Source organism: Mesocricetus auratus, unplaced genomic scaffold (genome assembly GCF_017639785.1).
Source record: "Mesocricetus auratus isolate SY011 unplaced genomic scaffold, BCM_Maur_2.0 Super-Scaffold_100023, whole genome shotgun sequence".
Lineage (NCBI taxonomy): Eukaryota > Metazoa > Chordata > Mammalia > Rodentia > Cricetidae > Mesocricetus > Mesocricetus auratus.
The window spans coordinates 3,815,409-3,841,905 of NW_024429204.1; the positions used below are offsets into that span (position 1 = coordinate 3,815,409).

Consider the following 26,497-nt stretch of genomic DNA (forward strand, 5'->3'; position numbering starts at 1 on the left):
GTGCTAGAACAGGAAGTCCCTTGTTCTTCTGGGAAGGTGCTCTCAGGCCTGGCAGAGTCAGGCTTCCTGTTGCCCAGGGGTGCGCGGGGAGGGGGGAGGTGGGCAGCCTCCGGAGCCTTGGTCGTTGTCATCGCCGTCCTCTGCACGGATGGTCGGCAGACCGTTTTCAGAGCTCATGCCCTGAGATTGGTTCTTCCAGACCTTCATTTTATTCCCCTGCCACCCCCACTGAGAGAACGTCTCTCTTCGCCGTTCTCACAGACTCCCTGGTCTACAGCCTCTCGCCTTGTCAGTCCGTGACACGCAATTAAAAAACACAGGTGCGCAGAAAGGCAGGGTCCCTGCCAGGCTCTGCTGCCCTAGCCAAGCAGTCGTCAAAATAAGACGAAATATAAAACAGAGCGAGGAGGACGGGTTGACGGAAAGATTCAGCTGACTGTCCAGCTGCCAAGAAGGCCTCACGGACAGCACGGATCTTCAGAATAATCGTCCTAAAGAGAAGAGCTGAGAGCATCTCATTCACGGCCCCACGGCCTGAAAGACGCATTCTTCTAGACGGGTCAGGTGCAAGCGGCCTCCTGTGTGAATGCGGCCTTCTGAGGCTGTGGTTAGGCTGTCCGTGTTTTAAAGGGCCCTCTGGCATCAGACGTTTCAAACAAGATTTGGCTCTCAAGGAACGACACTGTATCCTCACAGGTGTGGATGATCGGACATCTGAAAAGGCAAATTCTCTAGGGCAGATGCCGGGGTGACGGGGATGTAAGGGGGCCGTTCTGCCTGGCCTGTGGACTCTGGTTCAGCGTGGTCATTCTGAACCGATGTGGCGGGGGTGTGAAATCATCTCAGCTGCCCGAAAGGAAGCCCTTGGGAGGGGGCGGATTTTGCCCTGGGAGACATTTAAGCTGGGTAATATATCCTCGGAAATGCTAACATTTGAAAATTGTAAAATATTAGAAGATGAAACCCTGAAGCAAACACTTCACCCGCTGCATTATCACAAACAAGAATTTTCCTCCATTTCTCTCGCTTTCTTTTAACCTTGGGTTTGGTAAAGAGCATAGCAGCAAACGATATTTACAGTACTGTTGCCGGGCGGGATTCCTGTGGCTGTCCTGCTGTGCCAGGATTTCACCGGGATTGCCTCGGGCAGTTTTCACAGCAACCACAGGTGCTACAAACCACAGCGCCAGACTGGACAAAGGGGAGTCTTGGTAGGGCGTCCATGCTGCATGAGGTGCCTGGGGCCAGCACGCCCCAGCAAGCGTTGCCACTCAAACCGAGAACTTGGAGAAGGCAAAGATGCTCATCTTCTCTCTCTTCGCTGTGGGCTAAGGGATACCTCCAACCGGCCTTCTGTATCTTTCCCAGTTGCGGCCTGGATTGCAAAAATTCTCCTGGGTTGATAGTCAACAGGTTTCTGACTGCAGCCGGTTGCTTTGCCTACGAGTTTCTCTATCATGAACAGAAACATGTAGATAAACATCCTTGTCCACTGTGCTTTCTTCCTTACGGGAATAGTCCTTGGGAGCTGTGGCCATGAAGACTATTAAGTTTGCCAGTAGACTTTCTTTTCAGACATTCAAATGGACCGTGATTGTCTCTTTGTCAGTAACAAGAGCTAAACACACTATTTCTCTTCAGGTTTCTTGGCACTGAGCATGACGTGTGTGCGTGCGCGTGCGCCCGCAGGTGCGCGCGCGCATGTGTGCACATGTGTACAGTGTTTATATTTATTTTCTTAGTTTTAGAGTTTAATAAATTATCATTGCTTACGGTTTTAGAGAAGTTGAACATTGGTGTGTGTGTGTGTGTGTGTACACTTGTATTTCCTTGTCTATGAATTCTGATGGCTGCTCCTATTGTGACCCTTCATAAATAGCTTTACACAATTCCAAAACTAATCTCATTTTCTTCCCCAAATCCTAATTTGTCCTGGTGAGGTCATCCTTACTGCGTTACCATGTTAGATCTTCATTAGTCTCCACGACTGCCCCTCCCCAGCCATTGGGTCTCACCAGAAAAATCTGTTACACCGTCTGGGCACTTTTGACACCCCCTGTCATTCACACACACCTAAAAGATAATCTTCGAAGGAGTTTGAGTCAGAAAGGAAGAACGAGCTCCTGTTTAGAAACACCCTTCTAATGTTTCACGTAATCCCTGCCTGGTGAGCAAACGCCCCACAACACCCGAGCCATGAGTGAAGACAGACCAAGAGAATCTGTCGCCCATGCACGGGGATGACCACCAACAGTCCAAACACCCAGCCCGGGACAGCAGCAGAGGAGCAATGGCCGGCAGGTACCTCACAACCATCCGCCAGCTACAATTGCTCAGTGTTCAGCAGAGCCTGATTAATTTATCAGGACACAAAATTCCAAAGCAGACCCATGCCGTAGGCTACCTCATGCACATGTAAGTGCACACACGCTTACACACATGATTGGATTTACCCACACTTGCATGTGAGAACCCCAGATCATTTCAAATTCATTCAGTTGTCTTCTCCCTTGCAAGGCTTCCAGATGATTCACGGTGAAAACAAATCCTGTTCATATACAGATGGCTCCTTATTTATAAATCCTTAAAACTCATTTACTGCGTTTTTTTTTATTGAGTCCTGATCAGATGGATTCTTGCATATGTCATTGTCAGTAAGAAATGGCACGTCATTTATTCAGTGTATTTTAGCTACAACACAGAGAACATTGTAGACAGTGACACAAAGGGAAGATGTATTTTATGCAAACATTATGATGTTATGCAAACGCTAATGACTTTCCTAAACTTGTGCAGTTAGTTAGTGATAGCAACCGGATTTGAATCAGGTTGTTTTGGGATTGTGGATCATGTGACAGCCCCCTGGTGACCCACACAACTGGCAGAGCTGCCCAACACCCACAGGGGGATAGTCAAATGTTTGCGGAGCCTCTTTAAGTGCCAAGAGGCCCTGTATGGGGTCATAGATGGGCAAATGGACACTAGAAAGGAGGGACCCTGTGTTATGGGGAGATTCGGGCAACAAACTCCACAAGTCCAGAGCTCTTCCCCATCTGCTCGGCCGCAGTCTGTGTCTTTGAGAACCGTTGCTACCGAGTGGAGAGGAACCATACTGGCGAGCTACTCAGAAGGCCATTCTGCACATAGACAAGAAACCCTCACACTATACGTCAAAATAGTTTCACCAGGCTGTGAGGAGGCGACTGTGTCGGCTGGAATGTGAGAAAGAGTCTTCACCCCGGCCCTGGGAATAAGAGTGGTGACATCTCCCCTGAAACACACCTTCAGAAAGATAGAGGTAGCCTTTCCCGTTTTGCACGTTCCAATTAAGTCTCCTTTGTTTGACATGCCTAATATGGTTTCTGTTTTCCTCATTAGAATTTTTTTTGTTTTTTTCGAGACAGGGTTCCTCTGTGTAGTTTGGGAGGCTGTCCTGGAACTCACTCTGTAGACCAGACTGGCCTTGAACTCACAGAGATCCGCCTGCCTCTGCCTCCCGAGTGCTGGGATTAAAGGCGTGCGCCACCAACGCCCGGCTTTCCTCATTAGAATTTGATGGTGATTATGAATCAAAACAAAACAAAAACCTGACTGGACAAGAAATCCCCTTCCTAATGACCAGCAGGAAGTCACAGCAGGAGCCTGGAGGCAAGGACTGAAGGTGAGGCCACAGAACACCTCCACCCACTGACACGGAACACCGCCACCCCACTGACATGGAACACCGCCACCCACTGACACGGAACACCGCCACCCACTGACACGGAACACCGCCACCCACTGACACGGAACACCGCCACCCCACTGACACGGAACACCGCCACCCACTGACACAGAACACCGCCACCCACTGACACGGAACACCGCCACCCACTGACACGGAACACCGCCACCCCACTGACACGGAACACCGCCACCCACTGACACGGAACACCGCCACCCACTGACTTGCTGCCCAGGACTTGCTCAGCTTGCTTTCTTATATAAGCCAAGACTACTCGGCCAGGGGTGGCACCACCCACGTGGATCAGGCCTTCCTCCCCACACCAATCGTTCATCAAGACACTGCCTCACAGACGTGCCTACAAGCCAATCTGATGGGGGCTAGTCCTCAAATGAGGTCCCCTCTTCCCGAGTGTCCCCAGTTTGTGCCCCGTTAACAAAAACTCCCCAGCACACTTGCTGCGCAAGGTGGAGACACGGATTTGGATCCGTAGCACGCGTGCACACACACACACACACACACACACACACACACACACACACACACACACACACAAATCCAGGTATAGTACCTCACACCTGCCATTCCAAAGCTGACGAAGTAAATAAATGAGATTCCTGGACCTCCCTGGACAACCAGTCTTGCCCAACTGGTGAGCTTCAGATGAGCGAGAGACCCTGCCTCAAAAGGGAAGGCAAAACAGCGGCTGAGAGAGACGTCAGCATCCATCTCTGGCCTCCACAGACACGCACACACGTGCACCTGCACACACATGTACATCCACAGGTGTGGTAGTTTGAATGTAATGGGACCCCATCCATAATCTCTCACAGGGAGCGGCACTACTAGCAGGTGTTACCTTTCTGGAGGAGGTGTGGCCTTTCTGGAGGAGGTGTGGCCTTGCTGGAGGAGGTGTGGCCTTGCTGATAGAGGAGGTGTGGCCTTGCTGGAGGAGGTGTGGCCTTGCTGATGGAGGAGGTGTGTCACAGTGGGTACAAGCTTTGAGGGAGGTTTCCTATGCTTGGGATACCGCCCAGTGTCTCAGTCGACTTCCTGTGGCCTGCGAGATGCAGGGCTCCCAGCTGCTCCTCCAACACCACATCTGCCTGCCTGCTGCCACGCTCCCCGTCATGATCATAATGGACTGAACCCCTGAAACTGTGGGTGAGCCACCCCAGTTAATGTTTCCTTTATAAGAATAGTTGTGGTCGTGCTGTCTCTTCACAACAAGAGAAACCCTAACTGAGACAACGGGGAAGAAAAATGAGAGAAAGAACCATTGGACATTTATAGGTTGGAAGGGTTCTTGAAATGTTAGGAAATTCAACATTATACCAGAACGTGCTGCCCTTCAGGGACCAGGAGCCACAAAATTCTCCAAGTAGATGGGAAGATGACAACCACCCAGGGGACAAGCCCAGGGAGCCAAGCATACAGGGAGCACCGACGACGGAGTTCAACAAGGGGTAAGATTCTGGAAATACCTGTCCGTTCGCCTCCCAAAACCCTGGAGGAAAATTGAATTCGGCAGCTTATTTGTTGATCTTCCTGGGGACCAGTTTCCCTAGCAGGTTTTAATTTCCTTTTTGATCAGCTGACACAGAAACAACGCGAGCCCTACAATTACCCTGAACAAAGTGTCATTTACTTGTCATGAGACTTCTATACCCAGTCAATTGTCTCTTTGTTCTCAGCTCAAACAATGAGGGAAGAAAGAAGCTGCCTCCTGTGCCCGGGGACCTGGAGCTGTGCTCCGTGCTAACTGCCATCCCAGCCTGTTTCCAACCTTTATATAGAAGCTGGCCTCTGTTACTGCCAGTGGCAGCATCTGTGCCAGCCTTCCTGTCTGCTGAGCCCTCCTGGCTGCTGCTGGGTTTTTGTGCCACAGCCCCCGTGGGGCCCGAAGCCGTACCCACACGCAAAACATTAGTATGGCTGTTCTCAAGCTTGGCAACAGCTTCCAGGATTAAGAATAAACTCGCCAGTGTGGGGGTACCAACAGGCGTACTCCGGCCTGCTTTTAATAATGCCAGACAAATCTATCAACATCTCTTATGGACCCTATCGTGTCTTCAGAGTTGGCTCAATCAATCCATTATTCTTCTTGTTTACTTCAACCAATAAGAAACTCTGGAAAGGGCAAATCACTGGTGAACTCCTTTGCTTATTTTTCTATCAGCATTGGCTTGTAGGTAACAGGAGCACTGTGAGTCCAGTAATCTTCACCTCACAAGGGTCGCTTGAACGGTCTCATTAGACAGGGTCAACTTTGGGATGCACATAAGGGGCACACAAGTCCCTCTCTGTGACGCTGGCTTCCCCATCACTGTGGCAGCTGGACAGCTGAGGGCTCTGCGCCCTACAGGCCCCACAAGTTCCCAAAGCAACTGCATGAGCTGGAGACTAAGTGCCCAAACTCAAATCACAACACAGCACTTCCTTTTCAATCCTTAGATAAACTACTGTCTATCCAGGCCGCTTCTCAACCTATAATGCACGCAATGAATCCAACATGGTTCCTGCAATGGGTACAGTTCTCTAAGGAGACATCTTGTGACTTTCTGGACGTGGCATTGTGACAGGCCCTGAGACTGTCCTGTGCAGGCAGGGGACACTTCAGCAGTTCATTCAGAACTTGTGCACCAAACCCTATCATCCTCTCCACCCCGCCCAGGTCACCTTGGGCGATTTCTCCCTATGATGACTTACGTGATGGCTCCTCACAGCTCTCCACAGCAGTGTCTCCGTTCAGCCTGCCCTGTAATGCGGCTCAAACACTCCGGCAAAAGCAGGGACGGAGCACACAACTCCTTCAGCGTGGAGCCTCGCGGCGGCAGCTTCACTTGAAACAAAACCAAGTCCTTCAAGCCCATCTGGGCTTCTACCAAGGCTGGGGGCACCTTCTGCCTTCTCTCTTTCCCGATGGCAGCCTCCTCCTCCTTTGGTTGCACTAAAACCCCAAGCACAAGCCTTCCTCGGGGCTGAGCACTTATGCAGCCTCTCAGGAGACCTCACTCCAGGCATCTACCCATCCAGAGCTCACACCCTTCGGATCTTCCTGTGGGAGCTATCCTCTCAATGAGGGCTCCTTTGATGGACGAGTTAAAGTGACAGTGTATCCCGGACCTCCTCAATTCCCTTTTTGCTTTTTTATTTCCCTCCAACACTTAACCGTATGGTATATGGCTTGCTCATTTTTAAAGGCTGCTCCTCCCACTTGCCATCATGAGCACTAATACCCAGTCCGTGATCAACACGGATTTCTTGCATGGCTAGAGCGAGTGAGAGAGAGAGATTTGTGCAGCGCACCTGAGGGAGGTGGAGAGGAGCAGGGAATCTACTCTAACCTAGGTGACACACTTGGACGAACAAAACATTCGGCTACCTTAGTCACGCCTGCTTGAGACGAACATTCTTTATGAAAACCCCACAGTGATTACTTTTTAAAGACTATCTACTAGATGGCTAGGATAATGTTTATCCCGGAAAAGGTCAACATATTTGAGTCTTAAAAGAGAAAAAGACATGCACAATTCATCCTAAGTTTAATAATATAATCCCCTTAACTGTCCCTCAGGAGGTGACTGAAGGAGCCCAGTCTATATGTAGCAGAGGATGTTTGTGGTTAAAACCCGCTCCACTACACAGTCTGACTCTGAGAGACTGAAACCCGCTCCACTACAGTCTGATTCTGAGAGACTGAAACCCGCTCCACTACAGTCTGACTCTGAGAGACTGAAACCCGCTCCACTACAGTCTGACTCTGAGAGACTGAAACCCGCTCCACTACAGTCTGACTCTGAGAGACTGAAACCCGCTCCACTACACAGTCTGACTCTGAGAGACTGACCCCATATGGGTCACATCTTGAATCGGTTTGTGAGCTTCTAGTGTCAGTGACTCAGGTTCAAAAGCTTTCCCGTGAGCGGCTCAGGCAGTGACTCTCACGTCTGGTTTCAGTGGGCACACACAGCCCAAAGCCGTGTCCCATGGAGTACTCTGTAAGTAGAGAAGGAATCTAACTGTGGGGAAGTTGTGTTTCTTAGTGTCGTTTCCCCGAATGCAACAGGAATGTACATGTATGCACACACACACATATGCTCATGTGTAAGCAGGTACATATGAGAGAGAAAGAGATAGGGAGGGAGGGAGGGAGAGGGAGGGGGCAGGGAGGGAGGGGGCAGGGAGGGAGGAAGGGAGGGAGCCGAAACACCTCTAGGATATGAATCACTAATACAGACTGCAGCAAACACTCCGCACTGAGACAGATTGACAACATACATGCTTTCAAACAACTCCACGGCAAACATCCCACACTGCTTCAGCTGTCTTCATCCTGTTTCTTCACAGTTAGTGATATTTTGTGTTCCCATTCTGACAGTATTAGCCAACAAGACAAGCATTTGGCATGATATACATGGTGTATGTGTGTGTGTGTGTGTGTGTGCAATTGCTTGTGCATGCGTGTGCGATCTTTTAAAAAGAAAACCGTCTTCTTTTCTCCTTTTTGCATGCGTCTCTGTGCGTGCACTAGTGTTTGTATGTGTGTGGGCACACACACGTCCAGTGTGAGTGTGAGGAGGTCCAAAGCTGAAGTCAGGAATTTTCCTCCACAGCTCCCCCATCTTATTAATCAAGGCAGGCGTCTCAATCAAACCCAGAGCTCACTAATGTAGCTAGGCTAGCTAGCCACCTTGCTCGAGATCTCCGGTTCCCATCCTTTGAAGAACTGCCGGTGGGCTGCCATGCCCACCCGGCGTTTACGTGGGTCCTGGAGATCTGAGCCCCAGCGTCTGAGCATGCCCAGCATGGTGGGGGCTCTACCTGCCGAGCCATCTTCCTAACTCTGTGGCCATTTTTAACTGCGTTCAGGACAAGATCAACCTGGTTACAGGTGGATCCCCCCCCCCCTTTGTGAAGAAATAACTCTCACCAAAAGCGTCTCAATATTTACCAACGAGTTTTGCGGAGCTCTAAAGCACTGCTGTGGATTTTATGTCTACAGGAGGGGGGCGGGGAACTGAGGGCTTGGTCTCTACAGTCTCTGCTCAGTAGCTAAGTGGCCATGGCTTCCCAGCATCCTTGCCCTCTTGCTCTAAGGTGCCAGAGATGCTGGGTGACAGGCAGCATCAGGGACAGAGAAAAGGAGCCACATTCCAAACCCTCTTCTGGAAAATGTTCTGGCAACTCATATTAACCCTTTCCATGGTTTACAGTCTCCTCCTGTCAGGAGCCCTCCTGTCTCCTGGGCTGGGTGCTTCATGCCAGCCTGGGTCATTTCTTCTCTCTCTCTCTCTCTCTCAGCAAGAATCATTTTGATTTGCCTATCTATTCTATCAGAGTAAGGAAGATATAATCTACAGATTGATTCCACGGCCACTGAATAAACGGGGTTAGCAGCAGATACCACACTCAGTGTCAAACAGGTCAGCTGTCAGGCTCACCCTGCGATGTGTGCAAGGTCCCTCCTTTGGAAGGTGACCTCACAGGAACACGTGCAACATGAGGCTGTCTGACATACAACGGACGGGATATGCTAGGCTCAAACCACACCGCCATATCGGTAAAGCTTGCTTTCTTCTGTTTTTTTCTTAATTTAAAAATGTATTGTTCTATTTCTCTGTGCACGAGTGTTTTGCCTGTTTGTGCATCTGAGCAGCGGGGGTGTGCCTGGTGCTCCTGGAACTGGAATGCCACATGGGTGCTGGGACTCGAACCTGGGTTCTAAGAAGAGCCAGGGACCTCAGTCACTGAGCCATCTGCCCAGCCTCTCTTCCTTATTTATTTTTTAGAAAAATATTCCTAGATAGCTTGTTTTCACAGCACGGGATTCTGAGACCACACGGATTCAGCACACTCGGCTTTCGGCTCAAGGATCATGTGGCTGATCAGGAGGGTCTCCTCCTGAGACGGCCACCAGTGACATGATGGCCGCTGCTTGGACGCTCTACTGTGCCATCCATCAGATCACCCTAAGTCTATTATCTCGCATGGACTTACTCTCAAGTTCATCTCCAGCTCCCTGGTGAGTTGCCATGGCAGTAATCTGAGAGATGGAATTTACTAGAGTGTTTGAAATTCTAAGCTTTACAGGGCCACTGCCACAGCCTCCCCCATATATCCTTAAAAACATTTTAAATAAGCATTTATTTATTTGTGTGGACACACGCACACACACACATTCACGCACACACACACACACGTACGCGCGTGCGCACACACACACACACACACGCACACACACACATGCTGCACCATGCGTGTGGAAATTAACGAACACCCCAATTGTGGCAGTCAGTTCTCGCTGTCCACCACGTGGGACTAAGTTTAGGTCGTCAGGCTTGGTGACAAGCACCTTTACTCCATGAGTCGTTTCACTGGCCCTACACAGCTCTCTATTATCTTACTGATGCAAAACACAGTCCTCACCTTACAGGGAGTAAGAGGTGGTTTACTCTGGAGTCACCTAGGAGTGGCCACGGCCTGGTGATATGCATTCGGGCTGCTCCCAATACCATTGCCCAGGGAGGTGATGAGTTCACGAAGTGTTACAGTTGCCCAGCAAAAGCCAGCCAGTGAATCAAGGCACCTTTCAGACACATAGGCGGAAACACCAGGTAGAGGAGGGTCACAGCGAGCTTCAGCCAATGACATCTTTTTGGCTTTTCGTTTCAGGAACAATTGCCTGTTAGCCTCTCTCCCAAATGCTTCATGTGTTAGTCACAAGGATATTGGTTAGACAAAGAGGTAGTCAGTAAATGGCCATGAATGGGACTGCGAATAGCCCAATGGCTCTGGGTCAGCAACATGCCAACTCCCTACAGTCCAGAAGTCCTGACTGGTCAAATAACTTCATGGTGCCACAGTAGCAGTGATGGCCCAGGAAGGGACAACTACTTCCTCTGGCCCAATGGCTGTGGGTCAGCAACATGCCAACTCCCTACAGTCCAGAAGTCCTGACTGGTCAAATAATTTCATAATGTCACAGTAGCAGTGATGGCCCAGAGAATGGAGTCTCTGGCCTGGGTAGAGACCTAACATTCTGGCTGGGCAGTTAAGTGGTCTGGCTAAGGGTCCACCTCTTGGAAGCGGGTGGGATCACCTTAAGTCCTGTTAAAGAGATAGACGGAATAATTAGCCCTTCAGTGAGATTTCCTTCCCACAATGCCCAACCCCCAGAGCAGCCTACAGACCTCCATGAGGCTCTGGTGAGCCTGATAGGTGAGTCAGAACTCAGAAGGGAATAGCTCCTCCCTCCCATCCTCTCCTCTCCCCTTTCTGTTTTGTTTTTTTTCAGATGGTGGCCAGAGCCTAAGTGTGGGTTTTGATTGTTTTGTGCTGTGGGTCGCCTTACCTCTCTCTCTACAGCCCGCTTGCCCACCTGCTCACGGTGTGGCTGATCTCTGTACCCCCTTAACTCACATAGGGCTTTCTCTTTCTGTCTCCTGTTCCTCCTCCAGGCAGCTGCTAAGATTCATGCCTTGACTGCCCTGGAGTTTTCTCTTAAACTCTAGAAAAACAGTGCCCAAGCTTTTGTCTGAGCCTGCTCTTACATGATTCTTTTTCTAAGGAGACTAAGAACACCAAGAGGGGACTCTGGTTTCTCAGTACCTGTGGCCACTTTGGTGAGAACTCCCCAAAATTTCCAGTAGTAACGGAGTCTTGAACATTAGCGAGTCTTCTTTGATTTCGCAGTCTGTATCATCTCCATCTATAATCTTTCCAAGGGAAACTGGGATCGTCAGACAGACTCACTTTCCCTTAAAAGGTCATTTGTTTTGTGGGCTTTCTCACGAGCCTAAGGTAACTTTAGATCCCCAAGAGTTGCTTCCTGGGGTACCCAGCTGTGTCATCATCCCCCCTTCCCCGGCACATCCCAGTATCTTCAGCCTGGGAGAATCTAGAGCAGCCACTGAAATGGGTAACTGTCAGATGTCCCTAGGATTTCACTCTAGAACTGAACACCTGGAGCACAACGGGTCCCCCTCCTACCGTTTCAGGCTGAGGCTAAAGGTCTAGGGTCCGCCAGGGAACCCGCATTCCCTCAGAGGTGAGAGCTCAGAGGCGAGGAACACATGCCTGCTGCCGCAACTCTCGCCAAGCAGCCATGATGCCCAGAGTTGCTTTTATTAGAAGCAATTGGAGCATTCTCCCGTGCTGAGCCATGCAGATGGAGGGCTCTTCAGCCTGCCAGGCAGAAAAGGATGGAGAAGGGAGGGTCACCTCCTGAGGGTCCCCATCTGCTCAGCTTCCGGCAGCTGTGAGTCTTGACCAGAGCAGCATCTCAGTTAAAAAAAAAATTCACCCTCATTAACAAAAGAATGTCTGTCCACTGCCTCCTCCAGGGAAAGTTTCTGCTTCTCTGAGCCTAGGAACCTGTGGGACTCCTGCTTCAGGCTCTACAAGCTGGGTCCTCTGCCTGAGTGAGGCAGGGACTTCGGACCTGGACACAGAGCAGGGCATTTCTCTCTGTGTGTCAGAAACAGTCAACGTTTGACTCCCCAGCTTGGCTTTTAAGGTCACTGTCCTCATTGCTTCTCAGTACACAGCAAGGCTGGACATCTTTCTTTATAATGACAGATGTTAGGATGTGAAAACAGGGGACCCAGTCTATTCTACACCTAGACCTATTTGCAGTGGAAATAAAAAGCTAGTCCAAGGAGATGGTCTGTGTTAACAACAAACCTGAAATCGGAGAAACAGGTTTGTTTGTTGTTTTAAGAAAACACCTGACTTTGGGAGCCAGTCAATAACAGACATGTTTGGGGGTTGATGGAGGTATTCTCTTACATATGCAGCGAAAACTCCAATGTCAATATTGTGGGCTTGGACCTGCTTCCCTGTGGTCCCGCCATCCCCAGAAGCTATCCATAGTCCGTTTGGAGGGTGACACGTTCCTTATCCGTCAGTGTTGAAATCACCAGGTCAGCCTAGATCTGTGTGCAGGACTAGTCTTTCTCAGTGATTTTTAGGAAAGTGTCCACCATGGTAGGTGGTCTAGAGTATTCCTCCACTCCATGATTGTGGTAAAGCGTGGTCTAAAGTGGGTGTGGCAGAACCTTCAGCCATGCTGTTAAGCCTGGATCCAGGGAGGCTACGGAGCTGAATGTCAAGACAGTTTCACCTTGAACCCTGAGAACCTGCCTGCTCCTCCGTTTTTTCTCCCATGACAAATGAAAGCCTCAGACTAAACCAACATGTACACAAGCCAGCTGATGACCTGACTGAAACGCAGGCTCTTGTCAGTGGCTAGAGATGGAGAGCCAAGTCACCTGCTTTTCTAGAACATTCTCAGGTGGTGCCAATGCGGGTAGACCTCAGACACACTCTGCGTGAGTGTGGTCGGATGGCTTCTTAAGACTGACAATGAGGAAGTTTTTCTTTCTCTCTTACTCAAAAACTTACGGGAAAGATTCCATAGCTAATGTTACAACATAGCACCCAAACCAAAAACCTGAGTGTCTAGTTCGAGGCACGTTAACAATAACATAACTCAGTGGACTCAGGGAACTAACTGTCTTGGCCAAAGGCTATTTATGGTTTAGCTGGTAAATTAAACAAAACACAGAGGACCCCGAGTGTCTGAAATTTCCTTTCTCCCTCCCCTGAGCAGTGAAGACGAAATGTTTAAAAATGGTTCTGTTGGCTCAGTGCCACTGATCGATTAACCCCCAGTGCTGATATCCTGGGGCCAAGGGCTAATTCCACCCCCCGACAAAATATTATTCAAACTCAAAGAAAGAGAGTGAAATATTTAAAACTGGGGACTATCCCGGCTCAAAATAAAATTCGCAGTTTTCAAAGAATAAGCGTAATTGTTCCTCTTCCACAGAGAAAGGTTTTGGCAGGAGGAAGAGCACGGAGAGGAGGATAAAAAGATCTGACTGCGTCTGGCCGTGCCAGGCACTCGGCCTTCCCTGGGTGGAAACCTGGCTTCAGCTACTGCTGAGAATGTATAGGAACATAACCGCCTGGAAAAGATACTCATTGTTCTATCATAACTCCGCAGAAGGTAAATCTATCCTTCTCCCTTTAACTGGCAGAAGGAACCGAGAAGGACTAGGTAATGGGTGTTTTATTTTTATTTTTTATTTGGGGGGGTGTGAATCTAGGGCTGAGTCAGAGCTGGCAGGGGCACAGCAAAGGGAAGAGATTGGAGCCAGGACAATCGCTGATGACCTGTTCTCCACGGGACATCTCTCTAACAAATTAAAAAGGGCTGGATCAGTGACATGGCCATTTAGCTTTGTCCAAAGCCTCTGTCACAGGAAGCCAGGCTTCGGGGTTAGTAGGAGGTGACTTTTCTGCACTCAGGGACCCACCAGGCAAGGGGGAGGTCGCTGCCGGCCCCCCACTCCTCCTGGTCCCCCGGTTGACCCCTCGTTCCAATCAGAAATCCTGTGCTGGCTTGTCTCTGCGGACTGTCCTGCTCAGGACCCTGTTTTAAGGTCTGTCCCATTTGAAGATGGATTACCTATCCAAGAAAGCACTCTACACAGAAAGGTAGCGCGGTCCAAGTGTCATTCCCTCCACCATAGCCTGCAGCTCACCAACCCCTGGCGTTCTATGCAAAGTCTGTGGGACTGTGCTGCTCATAGCCCGTAAAGGCCAGGGAAAGCCTGTGTGTGTGTGTTTGTGTGTATGTGTGCAACCTCGGATATCACTTCTAAGGCTCCACGCACCTTTTTAAAGACAGACTCTCTCATTGGAGCTCATCAAGTATGCCAGGCTGGCTGGCCAGTGAGCCCCAGAGATCTGTGTGTTTTTGCCTTACCAGCAATGGAATTGAATGCCCATGTCGCCACCACATTTGGCGGTAGCCCCTCCCTCCCCTTTATAAGGGCTCTGGGGATCTGACTAGGTCCTTAGGGTACAAGGTAAGCCCTTCTGTCTCCCCAGTCCCATGAAGGTTGTTATTTTTGTTTGCTTGTTTTTGTTTTGCTTTTTGGTTTACTGAGACAGGGTCTCACTGTGTAGCCCTGGCTCTCCCGGAACTCGCTCTGTAGACCAGGCTGGCCTCAAACTCACAGAGATCCGCCTGCGTCTGCCTCCCGAGTGCCAGGATTAAAGGTGTGTGTGCCACCACCACCACCTGGCTGTATGCTTGTTTTGATGTGCTTGGGGATTGAACTCGGGTCCTTGTATCGCTAGGCAAGCGCTACTATGGATCTACATCCTCAGACCCTGGACCAGGATGGGGTGATGCCTGTGAAGGTCAGAGGACAATTTCAGTGCTCCATCCTCTCCTTCCGCCACTGTGGATCCAGGGGGCATTGGATTCAAGTTTTTCAGGCTTGGCCGCAAGCACCTTTACATGTTGAGCCACATGGTAGGTCCCTGAACCAAAGCCTTGGGGACAGTGCTGCTTTCTAATGCGGCTCACAAAGGAATTGCAGTGCAGCTCACCGTCTCTGTGGGACTGCCTTTCTCACTGGAGAGAGGGCGCTGAGCATGAGGTTCTCGGAGGGACCTCTTCTCCTCTAGGGCATGGGTGAACTCAGTCAAATCCAATGGAGGCAAAGATGAGTGAATCGTGTAGCCTCTCAGAAGACTCGAGGAGAGCGGCCAAGGCCAGTAAAGCAAACCAAATGACAAAACAAAACGAAGCCCCCACCGGCTTCCGCCTCCGCCAACAGTGCTCTGTGGAGACCCGCACTCGTGTCTGCTTCCTGGACCCTTGTACTTGCTCTGGCAAATTGTGGGCACCAACCCTGGGTACCCTGGTGGGCGGGGCTTGAAGAGTCTAAAGGGAGAAGCCCCCAAAGACCACACCTCTCTCTGTCTCCAACCTTGATGGCTTGACACTTCAAACCTCCTTGGAAAACTGTCTAGATGAAGGAGTCTATGGCTAAATAACACTTGAAAAAAAATGCCTTAGTAGGCTTGCCCGTAATCCCCACACCCTGATGAGTTCACAAGACTGCAACCTCCCTTTGTCCACCTATAAGATCATTGTCCATCTCTAAGTTTTAAATTACCACTGAGAAGGATAAAATTATGCTGGCCCAAACGCTCCAGTTCTCTGCATATGCTTATCAGGTCTTCAAATATGGTTCATGTATCATCTGCACTAAAATCCCTCACGGACTAAAGAGAACCTCGGTAGGTTCTAAACTGAAGATTTGCATGTCGAACATAGGTGAGGGTTAGGGGAAATTCTTGTTTACTGTGCGTAGGAATGTAAACTGGTGAAGCCACTATGGAAATCAGTGTGGAGGTTCCTCAAAAAAGCTAAATATAGAACTCCCAAGTGACTCAGCTATACCCTGGGCGCACACCCCAAAGACTGTACCCCACGACAGCACTACTTGAACATCCAGGTTCACTGCTGCTCTGTTCACAACAGCCAGGAAATGAATAGCCAGCCCAGATGTCTGTCAACTGATGAATAAGTAGTGGAAATATGGAATTTTATTCGGCTATAAAGTGTGGCTGGAATTCCTTTGTCCTGCCAGGTTCTGCTGCCACACTTCAGCCCCAAATAAACACACAGAGGCATATATTAATTTATAAACTGTTGGTTGATGGCTAGGACTTCTTATTGGCTAGCTGTGTCTTAAATAGTAACCCACTTCTATTAATCTGTGTATTTCCATGTGGTCTTGGCTTACTGGAGAATGCCTGGACCTGTTAGGCTACGTGGCATCTCTTTCCCAGAATTCTCCTCGTCTCCTAGTCCCACCTATCTCCCTGCCTCTATCGGTCAAACGGCGTTTTATTCATCAACCAATTACAGAAACATGTATACAGAAGGACATCCCCCATCAATAAAGACATTTTTAAATTAAATTAGCAGGAAAGTTAAACTGTATGAGGTAACCCAGGCCAGGAAAGACAAATGGCAAATGTTCTCTTCTCAGATGTGAACTCTATCTTTTATACCTAGATTGGAGCACCTTTAGAAGCCCAAAGATAGACAGGGCCATTAGAGGGAGAAGGAAGACACCAAGAGGCCTTTGGGGGAGAGACTAGAACATAGGTGACCTGGAGTGGAAGGTGGGGTGTAGGGTAGGAAGCTTAACTAGTGATGGGAAGTAGGGGTGGCTGGGGAGGGTTAGCCAACAGATGCATGAGAAAGCACACCGAAGCCTATTTTATGAGCTTATTAAAAGGCAATTCTCAAACGGAAGTTTGCACAGAGGTACCCTGAACGAATCAATAACGCTCCTCCCTGAAATGAAGGGTTAAAAAGGAAAAAATCCAGTTCCAGGCACAGTTTACCTCGCCACGAGTTGTCCTCCAGACAATACAAGGGATTGGTATTGCCCTTGGTTGACCATCAGAATTTCACTGTAGAAGTTACCACCGAACACCATATACTTTGTTACAACTTTGTTACAAGACAAAATCCTGCTGAAGCTCAACGGGAAGCTTCCTCCCTCCTCGCTGGTTCCCATAGTTCTACAAGGTGCTGTGAAGGCTGCAGGGATTGAAAAGCCATCAGTAGCCTTGGACTCAGCCATGAGCTCTGGAAAACTACAACACTGACCTTCCAGATGTAGGGTGTCATGACTATGATGGAAGTAGCCGACCACAATCTGGTCGGATTTGAGGGAATTCCTGTCGGTAACTGTAAACTTGGCCAAGAAGAGCCGGTGTCTGGGGAGGTCACTGACCCTAGTGGGGGACTTAACACTGTTGTTGTGCTCATCAGACACGGTCGTTGTCGAACCGCCTTCTAAATGTGGCCCGTGCTCCTGTAAATGAATTGCTTGATGCGGTTTTAGTTTTGTGTGCCTTACCCTAACATTTAGTGAGAGAGGGACTTGTTGGGGAGGAAGATCTCGGCAGGAGAGGGAAGAGAGATAAGAGAGGATGGGGGGGGTGCAAATGACTGAAATTCATTATATGCATGTATGAAATTGTCAGAGAGTAAAAATAAACACCGAGAGCCCTGCCTTAGGGTTTTTGTTGTGACAAAAAAGCAACTTGGAGGGGCAAGGGTTCATTTCATCTTACGACTCTCAGGTCCCACTCCCTCACTGAGGGAAGCCAGGACAAGGACTCTAGGCAGGAACCTGGGCGCGGGAGTTGATGACAATGCCATGGAGGGGAGATGCTTACTGGCTTGCTCAGCTGGCTTTCTTACACTACCAAGACCACCTGCTCAGGGTGGCAGTGGGCTGGGAGCTCCACGTTCATCATTAATCAGAAACAAGCCCTTTAGGGTGGTGTTCTCTTAACTAAGAGTTCCCCCTTTCCAAACACGTCTAGGTTTGTGTCTAGCTGACAAAAAACCCAAACAGCACAAGCCCCTTGGCATCTTTACATATTTTTATCTTTACATATGATTCTTTACATGTATCAGACACCCCACAGATGAACTACACTTAGTTAAGTGTAGTGCGAGACATGTACGACTAAAATAATAATTCTATGGTTTAATTCTATTTTAACATCCCGACAGCTGCACCAGTTAATCATCTTTTGATGTCACCGGCCCTCGTCTGGGCTGTGACAAACTCTTAACACAGCAACAACAACGCTGGAAGAGTTTGGAATCTCATAAAGGTGACTGGTGTCTTTTTTAAAAAATTATTTATTATGTATACAGTGTTCTATGTGCATGTATGATACCTGCACACCAGAAGAGGACACCAGATCTCATTACGGATTGTTGTGAGCCACCATGTGGGTGCTGGGAATTGAACTCAGGACCTCTGGAAGAGCAGCCAGTGCTCTTAACCTCTGAGCCATCTCTGCGACTGCTGGTTTCTTGTGTGTGTGTGTGTGTGTGTGTGTGTGTGTGTGTGTGTGTGTGTGTGTGTGTTTCAAGGCAGGGTTTCTCTGTATTGTTTTGGAGGCTGTCCTGGAACTCACTCTGTAGACCAGGCTGGCCTCGAACTCACAGAGATCCGCCTGCCTCTGCCTCCCCAGTGCTGGGATTAAAGGTGTGCACCACCAACGCCCAGCGTGACTGATGTTTTATGGGTGAATGTAAACTTCAAAATTGAAGCTTATCCCATACTACAACTCCATATGTGCGTTCTCTAGCCATGAAGGCCCCAGGGCAAGGGTCATGCTTATCTTTGTCCACTTTTGTCAAATACAAGGCAAAGCACATGGCGGTCACTGAATGACTGAACACACCATTGGATGTGCCATAATTAATACAGTGCTCAACCATTTTTGCTGTGATGACAACCAGGTTCTTTAAGAAAGAGGAGAAAATTGTCTTGTGAGAAAAGTCACTCAGTCCAAGGTCCCATACCCATCCACAGTCACAGAACATTTGAAGATTTTTCTTTCTGAATATTAATAATTTTTAAAGCAAGAGAAACTTTGGTGATGCTTACACTCAGTAATCCTGGAAAAGAACACTATATTCTAGATGTTTAAAAAGCCCAGTCAACCTACAAGTGTTTGTTGAAACAAAACTGTGACAAAACAGAGTGACATTTGGTCTTATTGGAAGGTCACGGATGACCCAGGGCTGTGTTTTGTCAATATGTATTCTGTATTTACAGATGCACTGGCAGGACCATCCCAGGGCACCTTGGAGCTCTCTGTGGAGCGTGGCCAACAGCCCGATGCACTGAACAGCCGGTGCTCACTTCATGATTCCAAATTCTTGAAGTAAAGGAATACGTCAAGCCTTTACCAAGTCACTGACACAGAGTACATTTTCACCATCCAAACAAGCTACCATTCATAGAGTTGCGTGTCTGCTACCCTTAAACGATGCAACCCTTTGGTACTGATGCTGGTGCCATGGTAACAGAAAGAGCTTCACACAACACGCATCGAAATGCCAGTCAAGCCCAGAGGCCGTCTGAGCACTTGCCAGCATGAGACCTAGCTCCCTTCTTAGAAGCCCTAATCCAGGAACGCTGTGGGATAGGCAACCAGCATGGGGACTGGTGTTGTGTAGGAAGAGATGTCGGCAAAGGGGAGGAGATGGGGCGGGTCCGCGATCAGGAGTGCCCCAGACTAAGGAAGAGAAGCAGAGAAGAAGCCGTCTGCCCTGTTTTCGTCACGGTCTCAGCATGGTTGAGGGGGAGACTTGGTTGGGCAGGAGAAGTGGGCTGTGAGCTCCGAGAGGCAGCTGATGCCACACATGGAAAAGCTGTCTTAGGAGGTGTGCCCTTCGGTGGTGGCACCAAAAGGGACATTCTGTGAGAAGACTGGACAAGGACCCTGCCCAAAAGATGACAAGGGACTCTCTACCCTTCTCCCCAACCAAACGCTCATCACTTTCCCTCATAGCTTCCTAGAAACAATTTAAATAAAACAAAAATGTTTGTTTACAAGCATACATCCAAAACAAGGCCTCTAAGCACCTTGTCTGTCTACGACTCTAGTTATTATATGGAAATTCAGAAGCTGCCTGAGGGCTCCTGTGTTCCCTGGGTATGAGCACAGATAAAATGGAATCTAAGAGGTGGCTTGCCCCTCTGGTTTCAGTCACAGCACAGAACCAGAGAGACCTGGGCTACTGAAGGATCTGGAGAGAAGAAAGTGTGCCTTAGATTTAGTCCCGGAGGTCGGAGACTTCACCAATTAGTTCAAAGCTCCCCGTGGCGTGAGCGGCACACATTGGCAGTAAAGTGACTGAGAACCAATTGTGTCACCACAGGCAGCGTCAAATTAGACGTACAGCACGCCTTCAACAGCTATTAATAGCAAGGAGCCTGGAGCCGACGCCAGATATGTCTGCGTAATAAGGAAATGAAGGGCTCTTAGACGCGTAAAAACATCATTAGCCATCACCCATAAGCAACTAACAGAAAAACTCAGCCGAGGAGCGTTTTCAGGCTGAGGGGAAATTCCTAAGAGAATGCTAGGTTCATACTGAACTGGAGACTGAGTTAGACAGGGTGAGTACACAGGAACTCTGCATATACATTCCCGTATGTTCACGTATGAGAAATGCACACGAGTACATAGGAACCTGTGTTAGGGAATGCATCCATGGCGGTTCTTTGAAAACGAAGATGAAGCCCAGTGAAAAGCCTTTGCTAATCGGTTAAGCAGCATTTGGGCAAGTGTGCTTGTTTAGTGGGTCTTGTGATGCACAGCCTGGAAAACAGCTAAAGCTAACTACGTCCGTCCTTGTGCATGCAGAGTTGGTCCACTAGACTACACAGGCATCCATCTGTGTTTGGGGAAGGCACTGGTTCCGGGATCCGTGTTGTTCTAGCTGCTGTGACAAACACTCCAAACGGAACCAACTCGGGGAAGCAAAGCGTTGTTTATCGGCTCTGTTATGGAAGATCAGGGAAAGCTCAAGGACCTTGAAGGCAGGCCTGCTTGCTATTCTGTTGGCGGAGTTTTCTTTCCAGCCTGGCCCCTTGGCTACCTTGCCCCAAATAAGCACAAAAAGACCTGTAGTAATTATGAAACTGTTGACCGATGGCTTGGGCTTCTTATTGGCTAGCTCAATAGCTTGGGCTTCTTATTGGCTAGCTCTCTCTAAATCACTAACCCATGTCTGTTAATCTATGTATTGCCACAAGGCTGGGCTTACCCATAATCCGGCATGCTACTCCTTTGGCTGCCTGGCATCTCTGGCCGGCTCCTGCCTACTTCTCCCAGGATTCTCCTCGTCTCCTAGCCCTGCCTATCTTCCTGACTCATTGGTCGAACAGTGTTTTGTTCATCAACCGATAAGAGAAACACATATATAGAAGGACATCCCTCCCTCCCCCCCACATCACTATTCTACTCAAGACATCAACTTCACAGCCAAAGCAGTGTGGCAGGAGCCAGGCAGAGTGTCGCTTGCTATCTGGCTCCAAGGCCAGTGTGTGCTACTCACCTAGCTTTTCCAGATAGTCCAGGGCTACTTGCTTAGGGGTGGAGTCACCCATGGTGCCCTCCTGAATTAATTAAAAGTCAAGACAAACCCTCCCAGTTATGCCCAAGGCCCAATCTGACCTGGGCCATCTGCAACTGCAACTAACACTCCCTTCTCGATTGGCTGTGTCAGCTTGACAGTTAAAGTTCTCTAGGACACACAGTGTGTGCACACCAAAAATCTTTGGATGTCTGATTCCCATACACAGAGTGCCGGAATATTTGCACAAAGCACATGAGCAAACCCTCACACACTTTAAGTCATCCATAGACTTCTTATAAATCCAATGCAATGTAAATCACACATAAAAATCACTGTTGTACCATCTTGTGTAGGGAATAGTGTCGAGAAAAACAAAGTCTGCATGTTTTTGGGACATACGCTGTTTTTGTTTTTCCTGTAAACATTTTCAGTGGTCGTTTGAATCCACAGTTGCTGAGTCCACATGTGAGAAATGCCAACTACTTGTAAGAGCAGGTGCATGCTGGCTTTGAAGAAACCCAACCGTCATGTCTGTAATGGTTAGTCTTACCTGTCAATGACTGGATCTGGAACCAGCCAAGAGACAGAGCTGTAGGCATCCCCAGGCGGGGCTTTCTGAAGTGGGAGATGCACTCTAAATGTGGGCAACTGAAGTGGGAGATGCATTCTAAATGTGGGCAACGTTTTTTTTGGCGGTGGCCCAGATACAAGGCATCTAAGGGGTCTAAGGGAAAAGCAGTTGGCTTTTTGCCTGCTTGCCTTCTGGTCTCACTGATGAGTTCATCTACTCTGCGGCTGCTCCTGCTCTCCTCCACTGACACCCAGTCTCTTCAGGTTTCCACGCGGACTAATGACCGGCATCTCTTCAGGAAGAGTACCAGATTGGGATTGACACCTAGCTCACGGCTGAGCAGCCACAGGGCTCTCAGCCTCTCCAGTGAGGTCTACCCTGATAGCGTCCTACAAGCCAATCTAATAAAGTCTCCTTGGTTACATTCCATTCTCTCTGGAGAACCCTGACCAACGAGATGCTGTTGATCAATTTGGCCATTTTTTTTTGGTTTTTAACCTGAAAGTATATATATAAAATCATTGAGTTTAGTGCTTAAAGAGCTATTCTTTGAAATAATGATGCATTTTAAGCATATACAGACAACATAGCAGGGTTATTAATATCTCTTAAATGTGAAAGCACAATGCCTCTGCATGACAGCTAAGATCTTATTCTATTTAGAGCCAGCTGAAACTTAGTGATCAGAGTGACAATACCATATTTCCGTATTTTTAGTCTTGCTTATGTGTCAGACTGAAGTCTCAGGGGATCTAAGTAGGCATCTTCAAGCTTACTTCCAAATAATCATTTTTCACATCCCTAATTTTAGTCTGCACAGACGATCTCCCTGCTTCACTGAGGTCTCTGACAGACAGCTATAGACCGGGGGCGGGCAGGCAGTGTGATCAGGACGGCTTCTGCCCGAGGGATGCTGGAGCCTGGAGCCGGGAACCTAGACTTGCAGGGAGGCTGCAGGGTGTGCTTCCGGCCACAGCACCAACCCCTGACTAATACAATGCTGTTGATCAATTTGGATGATTTTTTTTCTCTGATACTTCTTTTATGTTGAATTTGGAGGTAGAATGAGGTGCTGCAAACATCTTCCTCCCCACCCGGGGTGGGGTGGGGTGGGGGCTGTTCTCAGCCTCAGCTCTGCTAACAGAGGGGTCAGATGCTTTGCTTTGGGAGGGGAGGAGCTGGATGCTTCACTTTGGGAGGGGTTTTTCTCCGTGCCTTAGCCTACCTGGAAGCAACGCTCATGGTGCTTCACCAATTGGATGCCAACAGCAACTCTACCAAGTTGTGACAACAGAAAATGTCTCCAGACATAACCAATGCATGCCTGGAGTTGGGGACACGGGGAGAGAGAGAAAAGTCGCTCCTGGTTTTAATTTTTTTTATAAATATATTTTTTAAAGATTTATTTATTTGTTTATTTATTATGTATTCAGTGTTCTGCCTGCATGTCTGCCTGCAGGCCAGAAGAGGGCACCAGATTTCATTACAGATGGTTGTGAGCCACCGTGTGGTTGCTGGGAATTGAACTCAGGACCTCTGGAGGAGCAGTCAGTCGGTGCTCTTAACCACTGAGCCGTCTCTCCAACCCCGAGGTCTGTTTTCACAGAGCTGTATTTACGGTCTCATTCCCACCATCCTGAGTCTGTGAACAGCGAGAGAGGCAAGGTCCACTCTAGCCTAACAGAGTGAGCATTGACTGTTGCAGATGACCGTGGTGATCCCAGTCTCCTTTCTGCCCGGGGGTGTGCAACACAATTGCAGCCAAGGAGACGCAAGAGGGGATCCCTGCCAGCATGCCACCTCCCACCTTAGTGAAGCACGGTGCAGCAGTCATTCCCTGGCAACGGGGAAGGGTTCATTTGGGCTCAGTTTTGGAGGCTACAGACCAGGACTGGGTGGGCATGGTAGAGCCTGGCAGACATGCTGGATGGCGGGAAGACCATGGCAGTACCAGCTGCTGACCTCATCAGCCAGGAAACAACTGAGAACCAGGAGGAGAAGCGGAGGCTCAACAATTGCTTACAGATTAGGATCTGTGTGTGTACAGGAACGTAGGACACACGGAATAGTATCTGGCCTATAGCAGATGATTATTACACTTGGGTTCAACAAATGAGTCAGACTAATCCAGAGAATTACATGAGAGCACATGATATCTACTCGTCAAGAAAAAAAAAGTCATTCAGATTCCATCTTATACCATCTAGGGCCACCTGACCAGGGTGACAACACCCACCCACCTTGGGCTGGGCTCTCCCGTATCAATCACCAGTCAAGAAAATGCCCCCACAGACATCAATCAAGAAAATGCCCCCACAGACATGCCCACAGGCCAATCTGACAGAGGGAATTCTTCAACTGAGATCCCACCTTCCCAGGTATGTCTATGTTTGTGTCAAGTTGACAAACTCTAACATAACACACTAGCCTAGAAGAGGCCAAACAGCTGGCCTCACGCCCATCCTGCACGGGAAGACACCCCGAACTTCAGAGGGACACACTTGAGACAGCCCAATCAAGCATTTCCGAGGTACTGGGAAATGGGTGTCTGCCACAGAGATGGACACACTGGCTGCCTACTGTGCACACGAGCTTACCGCCAAACAAACTGCGTTCTGGTAGATTATATTACGCGCAAGCGACAAGAGAAAAAGAGGACAGGACAACGTCATCTTGAACAGTTGCATGCTTGTCTCAGAGACCTTGCGTGAGGTTGATGCTCACTCCGCACAACGCCACTCGGGGGTGGGGGTGGGAGGACCGTGAAAAGACCAAGTTGTTGAAGGCTCTTGGAGGATCTGACAAATGGCGGCCAATGCTAACTGGAACAAGATAGCTCTATCTTAAGCGGTTACGGAATCAAAGATAAGCATTTGAAAGGCTCAGGCCAGTTTTATACAAATGAGAGATTTCTCATTTTCATTCTTAGGCCTTCAAACGCGTGACGTCAGGGTAGAAAACACAGAGTTCGGTCTCTGGGTGTTAGATAAATCTATAAATCTAAAATATGACACTTTTAATGAGAACAGCAGTGATAATAACCAGTCAGCTCCAAGCTTAGAAAGCCGTACACAAACTAGATCTAGTTCAATATTTTCCTAGTAGATACAGCAGGGAGTTAATAGGGCTTGTATAAGACAGGGATCATTCCAAGGTAAAGCATGCTTGAGAAACACTGGATTAAAAGTATTTGTATTGTATTTTCTTCACCTAGAGGCAATTCAGGGTCTTGACAGTGTATTTTTAGACTAAATATATTTTATTCTAATTATATGTGTGTGTGTGTGGTGTGTGTGGTGTGTGTGTGTGTGTGTGTAGTTGTGTGCATATGAGTACAGTGTCCACAGGGGCCAGAGGTGACAGATCCCTTTGTAATTGTGAGGTGTCCAGAGTGGGTGCTGGAAGCCAAACATAGGTCTTCAGGAACAGCAGTACGAACTCTTAACTGCCAAGCCATCTCTACAGTCCCAAGTCATGAGTAGATTTTAACATGCAAAGCCAATTTCCAAAATAAGAGATGAAATATCAAGAATTTCCCCAAATTTGTTTGATCACAAAAGAAACTTTTACTTCTGATGAATCTTACGATATTAGTTTTTGGGAGTTTACACCTTAGGGAATGCTGGAATGTACGGAAAGATGGAAGTGGGGACAAGAAAAGAAAAGAAAAAATAAAATTAAGAATCTGAGACCACTTGGAGCTGTGTGAAGCCTGTGAAATTGTCACACAGTAATTCATGGTCTAAAGAGAGAGGGAAGTACACCATTGTAACCTCACTATAAAAGTAATACATAGCGAGTGTAATTAAAAAGAAAACAAAAACGAAGCTTGGCACCATCATCTACTCTAGCTCTCTAATCTGTCTAAACTTCTGACAATGGAAATGAATGCATAACATACCCCATAATGTGCTAAGAACTAAACTATGACAACACAAGCATTAAGACTAGGAATAATCACATCCTGACTTAGATGATTTACTGGTAAATGACTAAACCTGCTGATGCCCCATGTCCCTCTCTGCACACAGGAAAACCGACAGCATCTGTGAGTCTTCTCTGGACCACGTGGGACCTCCCAGGCATTTGGGCTAACAGTGACCACAGCAGGCACCATGTTATGCACTGATCTCTGCAACAACTCTATCAAGCGGGGACACTGATATCAATGTACGATTCTTTAGGCTGAACGTCCCCCCAAATCTTATGCTGAAACCTACTCTGCTCTCAGGTGGTGTTAAGAAAGGTGTGGCACTTGGGGAATTGGTTACGACGTTGTAAGAGCTCTGCTCTCGTGGCTGAGATGGGTCTCCTTGTGGGAGAGGTCGAAGGCAGTAGGAAAACACAGCAAGAAAGCATTGCACGTGGAGGAAGAGACCCTCACTGGAGACCCTCACTGGCCACAAGATGGACTGATGCCTAG

At 48.6% G+C, this 26,497-nt stretch overlaps 1 protein-coding gene and 2 long non-coding RNA genes across 5 annotated transcripts in view; 2 read left to right on the forward strand and 1 right to left on the reverse strand.

The window, feature by feature from the left end:
* Ncald (neurocalcin delta) overlaps positions 1-26,497 on the reverse strand; it is a 294,541-nt gene that overhangs the window by 103,024 nt on the left and 165,020 nt on the right. Inside the window, exon 1 of one of the 3 annotated variants that reach the window (XM_040730603.1) lies at positions 6,434-6,565. The exons of the other annotated variants lie outside the window; for them this stretch is intronic. The gene's annotated coding sequence lies outside the window, so the exon portion shown is untranslated. Of the gene's footprint in view, positions 1-6,433; positions 6,566-26,497 lie in introns of those variants that run through there. 3 annotated transcript variants of the gene reach the window in all.
* On the forward strand, positions 4,883-10,050 carry LOC121133710. The gene is made up of 3 exons (XR_005870680.1): positions 4,883-5,190; positions 5,419-7,725; positions 9,548-10,050. It is a non-coding gene; the product is annotated as an uncharacterized LOC121133710 (long non-coding RNA).
* On the forward strand, positions 13,491-15,734 carry LOC121133709. Its single transcript, XR_005870679.1, has 2 exons — positions 13,491-13,736; positions 14,876-15,734. It is a non-coding gene; the product is annotated as an uncharacterized LOC121133709 (long non-coding RNA).